Source organism: Vipera ursinii (genome assembly GCF_947247035.1).
Source record: "Vipera ursinii genome assembly, chromosome: 5".
NCBI lineage: Eukaryota > Metazoa > Chordata > Lepidosauria > Squamata > Viperidae > Vipera > Vipera ursinii.
In genome coordinates, this window is record NC_139518.1 from 61,957,743 (window position 1) to 61,968,480 (window position 10,738).

A 10,738-nucleotide genomic window follows, 5' to 3' on the forward strand; every position below is an offset into this window, starting at 1 on the left:
GGGCCTTGTGTTTGACATGTCTGGCATAAGTGAACAGGTGCATGCGCACACACGCTCACACTGGCCAGCCTGTCCCACGGCCTGCTGGCCAGCAGACCATGGCCCAAAGGTTGGGGACCCCTGATGTAGTGGATATTTCCATTTACAACACTAGAAAAGAACAATTTCATTATGAATCTGGAGGCAAGCTGTATTGTTTTGAGCTCATCTTATAAGAGTGTCAGAAGCAGCAATTGCAGCATTGTATTTTTATGAAACATTAAGCAAAGACTGTTTTAATTCCCAGAGGTATCTGGATTAATATGAGTCTAAAGATTCTTCAAAGAACTATAACAGTGGATGTTTTGAAGTTCTGATTTGTAATGAGTTCAGCTACCGTTTAAATGTTTCTTTTATTTTTGACACAGTAGATGCTTTGGGTTTTTTTTTATTACTGCTGTATAACAAATGTATGATTGATTAACAACTGAAGGTATTAGTGCCAACTGCAGCTGATAGTATAATATGGAGAGCTTTATGGACACTGTTGCTACTGGACCAGTGCTACATAAGAAAGAAGAAGGCAAAATTGTGGGGAAAGAATAAGAATACCACCTGATATTTTTACAGAGGTTTTCAAGAGGAAATTTTGTACTCAGCCTGTCTGAACATCCTGTAAAAAGCTGAAAACAGAAAGCAGAAAATATTTTTTTCTCTTCCTGCCACCTAAAACTCAGGAACAAAGAATGCAATAAAGCAAGACAGAGAAACACTATATGGAGAAATCCCAAAGTTAACTTACCTAGAGTGTCACTACTATTAAACAGCATCCTATATTACCTCTGGACATAACTAGTGCCAATTAAAAATGTCTTGTAGCAAAGAAGCATAAGGCTTGTCATAACCCTTTAAAAATGAATTCAAAATAGATTTAAATTTAATTTCAAGAGGGTTTTTTTTAAAATTGGCTCAATAGCAATAGATTTAGAACAGAAACCAGCATTTTCAATATTTTTCAAAAGAAAAATCTTGTGACACATTGTTCTGTACAGTTGGTGCTGACAAATTGGTAACCCGTTTGTCCTTAAAAGTGATCTCCAAGCTTAGGTTTTAGGAAGCACCAATGATATGGATGGTAGTAATTTTCCTAATGTATCTCATTATCATAAGAAGCAGCCAGTACAGGCCCTTAATTTTATTCTGTGCAAATAATGACTTTATATTTCAGTGCCTTGTGAGTCTTTTCTGCACCTCAGGTCACAATTTAATCTCTCTTTAACCTTAATTTAATGCCCAATTTAATCTCAATATGACAAGTAATAATTAATAGTACTCATGTGTTGCTGCCTAACGTTTAATGGGGTTAGTGTGTATTTTATATATACATGTCATGACCGAAAATGCGATGTTTTACATTCAGCATATAATTTAGGGCAGATTTCAGGAGCTTAAGAAATCGTTTAAGAACTGTTCCGAAACACCATTAGCTACTTCCCCACCCCATCTTTTTTAAAAAAATATTGTACTATGGCAATATTTTCATATTTTATTATACTTATCCTATGTCCTACTTTTTTGTATTCTGGGATTGCCAGTGATTGGATAATTTTGATGATTCTTCAGTTTACCTCATTTTATAGCTCCCATGATGTTGAACATGTTAGTACTAGATTATAGAAACTGTAGTCCATTGAATCTGGTGGCCAGTTTAGCAAATGAGGTTCATTAACAAATGAAAGTAGATGAAGCTTTTTCCCAGTAAGTTACAACTGGCTTCACATTTCTGGCAGTATAAATGTAAGGTGAAATATTTCACTTATGTTTAAAATGCCTATTGGGGCTGTGTAAAGCTTAACCTTTGAACCATTTCACCATAAGTGCTTTAAGACTTTGCCTAGGCCAACTTATGTTTGAGTTGATACATAGCCATTTTGCTTCCCTGTATATAACAGAAGTCTTGTCTGGATAGACAACTGGGGAATACTTTCAGAACAGTAGACACAAATGTTCCAGAAGATATGGATACATCACACACTTTGCTAATGACAACTGCTCACAACTACAACATAAAGTACAAATGATAATTACCATCAGTGTCATCATTGGACAGTAGAAATTTAAATTTGATATTGGCTGATGCACAGAATTAAATATGACTCTTTTGTTCAGAATACAGACAAAAAGAAGGTTGTTCTGGGCAGATATGAATTAGGGGAGAGAGTGGGAAATAAAAGCAGGAAAAAAAACCACAGACATTGGGAGTGACTGCTAAGAAGAAGAAGGAATGAAAATGCACTTCTATCTTCCAACAACAACACATTATTCAATTGCTATGGAAATACTGTAGAACAGACATGTCAAACACAAGGCCCGGGGGCCGGATCCGGCCCGCGAAGTGGTTTCATGCGGCCCATGAAGCCATCCTGGAAACAGTGAGGGAACGGCCCCCGCTGCCTTGGCCCAGAGACCCTCCTTCTGCCAGAGACCCCCACATCTGTCCCACTCCTGCCCAGGCCCCCATAGGCACCCTTGATGCGAACGATGTAGAGCTGGCCACGCCCACCCAGTAGGCCATACGCACTCTAGCCACGCCCACCCAGTAGGCCACGCCCACCCTGGCCATACCCACCCGGCCCCCCGAGGGCAACCACAATGCTTATGTGGCCCTCAATGAAATTGAGTTTGACACCCCTGCTGTAGAAGATAACCTAGCTCCATCAGACCATTCCTCTCTCAGGATCACCTATTGAAAATCTCCATCTCCCCACAAATTTAGATCCCTTAAGAATCAGAAGGTGAAGTGATTGCTCAGAGCCCTCCTGTTCTGTATCCCACTAGCAAGTTACCAGAAAAGAGATACCAGTTACTCATAAGGTGGCATGAGAAGTGCTATTATTTTTACCGTAAGGAAACCTTTCTGTTTGTTATGTTTATTTTTGCTGAATTCCAAATTTGTTTTGAGGCTATGTTCAATGCTGCAAGAATAAATACAATGGGTACATAGTTTCAAAACAAATTTGGTATCCAGTTTGTGATAAAGGGCATCATTACATACCATTCCTTCACTACTAAGACTGTTTATGCCAGTCCATAATTGATCAGGGCAGCAGCTCTTTAAGGTAACAAAATGGTAGGGTTCAGACACATCCATAATAACAATCAGCCATCGCCATGCCATGCCTACTCATTATCTTTTCAATGGTGAATTATGAAAATTCTCTTAACTTGTTATCTTGGCTTCCTTCCAAGCATGGAAAAAAATGAAAAGTTGCAAGATACACACACACACACACACACACACACACACACACAATTCTGTTATTTTGTTTTATATATATACAAGAATGCAAAATGTCTTTTTATCATGACATTTTGCTTTCTTTGAATTTCTGTTAAAAATGATTCCATTTAAATATCATTTGCAGCTGTGTCCGTACCCTCATCTGTTTTGCGTTCAGAATCTTAAAGCTCCTTATGTCTATTTTTCTTTGATATCAGGTTGCATTGCTCATTTGACAGAGCATTTTGTTTGTTTTCTCCAATCCATCAATCAATAAATCAAAATCTATTTACAGTCCAAGACCAAACGCTCCAATCCATCAGAAGCAATTTGCAACCAACTCATATCTTCATTTCTGTTGTCCTCCAAAATACTGGGGTTGTGCAGAAAACATCGGACCTAATCAGTACTCCCTCCAGCTGCCCAATAGGAAAGTACAAAGAATGTCATTCAGATAGTGCCCAGTTTGGAATAACAAAAATCTCCCGATCCCACAACTCCATACAAAATGGGGAAAAATGATAATGTTCAATTTATTCTACCAACCTGCTCAATATATATTTGTCCACTTGTTTCCAAAAAAAATCTGAGTTAATGCTATGAGATAAAGCTTTATATCTCTTGTATTACAGATCCACTGCTGATGAATGTTATTAGCATGTTAGCAATTCTGGAATCAGATGTTACTTCTAGTAACTGTTACCTCTGATGCATCTTATTCCAATGATTGAACAGGGGATACATATTTTAAAAGGTATCTCCATGCAAGCACCACAAAAAGATCCTAAAACTCAATAGGGGATAAAAGATTTCTCTTGAATCCAGGAGTCAAGAGCAAAGTGAGAAAAAAGACCTACCAATGGGAAACAGAGGGAAATTCTATTGCAGGATCCAATCTGGGTTGGCCACTGGGACCAGAGGTTTAGTCTTCCAAGCTTTTGGACTTGTGCTAGAGCCCGTCCTCAGAAGACTATACCTCTAGTCCTGGTGAATGACCCAGATTGGATTCTGCAACATTATCCTAGGACATGTATATTTGCCTTCATTTGGGAAATCCTATTCTGAATCAGCTTCGCAGAACAGCCACAGCAATTTTTATAGAAAAAGTCTGTTCCCTCTAATTCAAATAAGCTGATGCAGGGTTAGGAGAAAAAAAAACAGTTCCCACACCAACCAAGACATGTGATCAGACCGTCCGGATGTTGATTCTCAACTGGTTTAAAGCCTTCATTTTAATAATATCCTGAGAACTTTTATCAGTCTTAAGAATCTGCTTTCCTCACCCCCATCTTTTCTTCCCATTTATTTAAGTTGGAAACTTGCACTAAGGGATTATTGTTTTTACTTATTGCATGTAAGTACATTCTGGGAGACTTTTGAACCAAAGACTAGGATAAACATTCTTAAAATGATTTATTGAATGCAACCCATCTACAGATAAACAATATTGTGAGACTCAAGCCTTAGTGAAATTTTGCTCTCATTTATTCAAAATGAAAGGACAAGTTCAACTTTAAATTTTAATGTGCATAATAAATTATTGGTGGTTGTTTGTTTTTAAGAAACAAGATAAGGAGAGGTGATGTCAAATGGAGAAGCACCAGTGTGTGCTTAACTCCCCCACCTATTTCTTTACTGCTCCGTTTCTCCCAGCAACTTCTCTGCATGTAGGGCTGCAAATTCATATTTTTTCTCATATCAAAATAACAAATGAATCCATTTGAACAGATGACCCAATAGGTGTGCATTTTAGTTAGTAGCCAGTTTGAAATGAAAGCTTTAGCTTTCAACTTTATTAGCAACATTTTCCAATTTCAGTTGACTTAAGCATTCTGTGTGTTTCTATTTGTATTCTTAAAATTTGCAGTCTTTGCTACAGCAGCAGTCTTATTTGAATGTCTACATTTTGGGTGGCTTGAAATCAAACTGAGAAACTTTGTCAACTGAAAATGAAATAAAAATTGTGTTAAATTTAACAATTGTATTCTGAGTGATTCACATATTAAACTATTTAATATAAAACAAGATTAAAAATATTTGCAGCACACTGCAGTATTTCCTCTGAGCAGAAAGCAGTCAGGTGGAAAATTTCATACATTTCAAACAGATTTTTCAGCTGAATGGTTTTCACATATTTTTCAAAACCCCAGTTGTGTGTCAAATGATTTATCATTCTTTAACAATGCAGTATAAGTGGCCAAGAAGGTGTGCAAGTGTTGAAATGGTTGATGGCAGTTGGCCAATTAAGTATCCTACTTAGTCTATCTTTTTTTTTGTCCTTACACATGTTTAACATACTGATCCCTTTGCCCAGCAGGAAAATATTGTTTAGCAAGTATGCTAAAATGAGAATATATTTAAAGCAGAGGTGCAAATATTTAGCAAAGACTTAATCAAATAAACTATTTCAAGGTTGTTAAAGGACACAATGCTATTTTTTTAACATTTATCCAAGACCAGATTATTCTATGACACTTTAGTTTGTAGGATACCGCTTATACTCCAGTATTAAGAGATTAATTTATGATATCTTATCGGTAATGTCTAATAATAAACAAACAATACAGTAGTGTTTTTCTAACTGTAGAGCAGATTCCTTTGTTATGTAAAGCACTAGAAGAAATGCATGCATTTCATAGAGAATAAATAAGAATCTTTTCATCTAAATCAACAAAGATCTGGATACGGTAAATTTATCACCCATTGGTGGATAGTCTGCATTGGACTGCTACATTTCCACTGACTAGATTCTCCCAACACACTTCACTCTGTAGTTAGGTTTGTTGTACACTATGAACTTAAGAAACAATTTAACAAATTGTGGTTAAGTAAACAGTTGGCTAGCATAATATGAAAATATAACTACTAATTCATTGTCCCAACTCAGTTTAAGAAAAACATTCAGGATTGCTGTATGTGTAATCTTAGTAGTACAGATGCGCTGCTTCTTACTAGTATAATTATTTGATTAAAAACAACCAGGAGCAGAGTAAAATCCAGCAGAACCAATGAGAGATTTCCTCCCAGTGCAAATATCTGCCATGAATAAGATTTTTTTTCAGAAGTGAGCAGGAAAGAGCATCCCTTCCATGCTTCTTTTAATCCATTTGCTGTCAGCTTCCAATAGCCTCCCTCCCAGTTTATGCAATTCATATTGTAAACAGTTGCCTGTTAAAGGTGAAGACATTTTAATATCATGTCTCCTTTACTCATAGTCTGAAGAATCTTGGCAGCTCCAACAGAAAACAATTTACTCCAAAAATGACAGATTCAAATGGAGTCCTCACATAATAGAAGGCCTTTATTAAATACAGTGGTAGGCAAGCAGTACTATTAACTACATAAGTGAATCAATTTGCAATATGGACAATGGGAAAGGAAAAATGAATGCAAACAGAGAGTGATCACAGCGCAATCAGTTATTCTGTGTGTACAAAATATAGCTAAATAGTTATGATGAAAGAATTAGGAACGGTTCCTGAAGTAGAAATGATGTGTCAGGCAACTTCTTATGAAGAAGGATTATATGGAAGGCTGTATTTTGTTTCTGAGAAAATTCAGATTGAGCTTCTGCAACATCATTCTGTTCTCTCTGCCCCAATAACCAAAGTTGTCATGCAGAATTGCGAAATGCTCTTCCTTTGTTGAACTTCAAGGGCTATATATTAGACCAAGATAATATCATTCAGCTATATTTGCAGATAGGTTTCTAGGTTCATACCTAGTAATTCTTGTTTATTGGTTATTCAATCCCATCCTTAATCACATATATTAGGTCAGTGCACACTTCAAAAATATTTTAAATGTGCTTAATACTCCTCATGCAACAGCACTTGTCATTAAAGCTTTTTTTCAGGCTGTAAGAAGCTGGAGCATGTGTAATATCAAAGCAGCTATATGAGAACAAAGATTTGGGTATATTCTTTACAAATATATCGGTCTATCTGCAAAGTAAATTTCTTTGTAGGGAAAAGGCTATTTAAAGACTTTGTCTAGGATGGGAAATTCCACCTTAGATAAATCCAACTTTTGAGCTTTTTCTCCTTTTTCCTTTTGTGGAGACTAAGTGGGAACAATTAAGAAATGAAATGGCATCCATAAAACATATATTCCATATTTCACATCACTACAAACTGCAGAACTGATTTGACCAATGTTGTATTTTTTGTTCTCCTCCAGTTATCAGTTGTTACTTTATTATTTAAATCACCACTGATTCCTACAGACAACAACAGAAGTAAATTAGCTCTGCCATTCACTGCCAGATGATCAGGAAGGATTTTAACCTTGACATGAATTACATGTTGTCCACAACTAAATAAAGATGTAGAAAATAAAGGCTTTGTATATAAATTATAATGTAGAAAATAATCTATATTAGCTTAATGATACCCTTGCCCTTTGTAAAATTCTGTGAACATATTTCAGTTCAATTACATATTTGAGAAATAGAGTATATGTCTGTATGAGAAGATGAAGATGATTTGTTAATTACTCACATAATGCCTGTAGGCAGAATTAGAATGAAATTCAGAGGGCTGCACTGACAAAACAATAATGCTGAAAATAATTATGTGAAATATAGTTATTTTGAAAGTTACAATTGCTATCAGCCTATGAATTTTCCTTTCCTGCCCCCAAATGAGTGAAGTGTGGGCACTTTAGAATTTCTTATTGGTGAATTGATAAATATATTTACCCAAAGCTTTTCACACATTTAACTGAGACCATTTCTATTTTCTTTCCTAATCCCTCAAAAGTTGACAAACCAGTTCAATGCCGCTGAGCCTAAAATGTGGAGAATTGAATGAGCCAATTAATTCTCCCTTACTACAGTTCAGGTGTGGAGAATGGTGCTCACTAAGTAACACCATCATGCCTCCCCTTAGTTCATATTATGTGCATTTGATCAATGATTTCCAAGCAAATCACAACTCCCCAAAGCAGAGGATTACTAGTGTAATGTAGTGGGTCCTTGGTCGTCCTTACCATCCGTTCAGCTTGCCCGTTAGTAGACGGGTGGAAGGGCGCAGAGGTGACGTGTCTAATCCAATTCGCCTTCAAGAATGCCTGGAAATCATTAGCGGTAAACTGAGGCCCGTTATCAGACACAATTACATCGGGGAGGCCGTGTGTGGCAAAGAGGGCTCGGAGCACTCTTTGGATATCTCATGTCGCCTGGTGAAGAATGCCTGGAATTCGGGTCCTGGGGACTTGTCCTGCCAGCCTGTGCAAACCCACGAGTGTACCCTACTCATGATGTTGTCTGAGGCTGTCTTGGCTGCAATGTCCTTGGCATGTATTGGGCATTCTGGTAGTTCCTGCAGGGCTAGGATCTGTGTTGCTGGGGCTGGGTCTGGTTCCGGGGTACTCTATGGGTAGCTTACTTAGGCTGTCTGCGTGGCCCATCTCCTTCCCTGGCTTGTGCACCAGCTTGCCATTGTATGCTGCAAGGAAGATGGACCACCGGAGCATTCTGAGAGTTAGAATTTGGGGGGGTCTGCTTGTCTGTTGTGAACAGGCCAAGCAGTGGTTTGTGATCTGTGTAAATTGCGAACTCCCTGCCGTATAGATAATCATGGAACTTTTTTATCCCTGCCACTATTGCCAGGGCTTCCTTATCTATTTGGGAGTAGTTCCTTTCTGCTCCAGACAGCGTTCTGGAATAGTAGGCAATTGGAATTTGGGCCCCTGAAGGTTCCAGGTGGCTTAGGACAGCGCCCACGCCGTAAGGGGACGCATCGCATGCGATGCAAATGGGCTTGGACTCTATAAAATGTGTTACTGTGGATTTGTCTGACAGGAGCGCTTTTAAGGCTCTGAAACTCTGGTCGTGGGTGGGGGTCCAGGTCCATGCTGCCTTCTTGTCTAATAACCTGTGTAATGGTTCTGCAATTGCTGCCTTGGGTGGAAGGAAGGTGTGGTAGAAATTGAGCAGACCCAGGAATGCCTGTAGCTCTGCCTTGTTCCTAGGTGTGGGTGCCAGCTTGATTGCCCTTACCTTGGACTCTGTGGGGTGGACTCCCTTGGCATCTATCCTGAACCCCAGAAATTCCGTGGAAGGGACACCTATGCTGCATTTTTCCCTATTCAATTTGAGGCCAGAAGTACGCAACCTGGTTAGGACTTCCCTAAGCCTACCTGCCAGTTCCTCAGCTGATGCTCCTGCAATCAGGATGTCATTGAAATAAGGTCAGACTCCTGGGATGCCCTTGAGGGTTTTTTCCATGATTTCCTGGAAAATGCCAGGGGCTACGCTGATACCAAACTGCAGCCTGTTCACCCTAAAAGCTCCCCTGTGAGTCACTATTGTCTGAATGTCAGCTGTTGCCCGGGTAACCATGAGCTGTTGGTACACCTGCGCAAGATCGAGCTTGGCAAAGATGGTGCCACCTTGGAGGGAAGCGAGAATGTGGCTGACTGTGGGGACCGGGTAAGCTTGTGGGTTTAGGGCGTGGTTCACCGAGCACTTGTAGTCGGCGCAGATCCTCACCTCCCCATTGGATTTCAGTGGGGTGACTATTGGGATCTCCCACTCTCCCCCATCTACGGGCTCTAAGATTCCCTGGCCCACCAGCTTGTCCAGTTCACTCTCGATTTTCTGTTTGAGCGTGAAAGGGACTCACCACAGCCTGACCCTAATGGGGGGGGACGCTCGGGTTCAACTTGAACGTGATGGGGGGCCCTGTGTACTTTCCCAGCTTCCCATCGAAGACGTCTGCAAGCTCCTTGCAGACAGCCTCGATGGATTCTCCCTGGATCCGGTGGATCCCTGTGACTGCAATTCCCAGGGCCTCAAACCAGTCTAGGCCGACTAGACTGGCTCTCCGGCCCTCTACCACCACTACCTCCAGGTGCTCCTCATGACTCTTGAACCCCACGGAAAGGGTGGCCTCCCCCTTTACCTTGACCGGCGTGTTTTGGAAGTCGGTCAGCGCTAAATTTGAGGGCCTAATTGAATCCTCTGCTTGCTTCGGCTGTTAATGTAATTAAGGGTCTTGTCAGAAATGACGGAGACTGCAGAGCCAGAGTCAAGTTCCATGTTGCAGGGAACGCCCTGCAAGCAGATTTTTAATCTAATTTTGGGTCTGAGCAGCCGGCGGCTACCCGTGTGGTGTATGCCCAGCCGGCTCTCGACATAGCCAATTTTAATTTGGATTGGGGCCCCAGTACCTCTCAACAGCGACTCCTCCCGGCGCAGCTCGGGAATCTCCTCTCGGGGGCAGTGGCTACGACAGACCGTGGCTATGTGGCCTGTCTTCTTGCAGGCCCGACACATGGCTGACCGGAACTTGCAGAGTCTGCGCACGTGGTTTCCGCCGCAGCCTGCGCACTTCTGCGAGTTGTTGGCCGGTTTGGGCTTGTTCGGGCACCCACCTCGTTGGTCGGGGGTCGACTTCTGCCGGAGGAGGTCGATGCTTTGTTCGTCCTCCTTGGCTGAGATGACTTGCTGGTGGATGCTGGCTGTCTGGCTGCCGG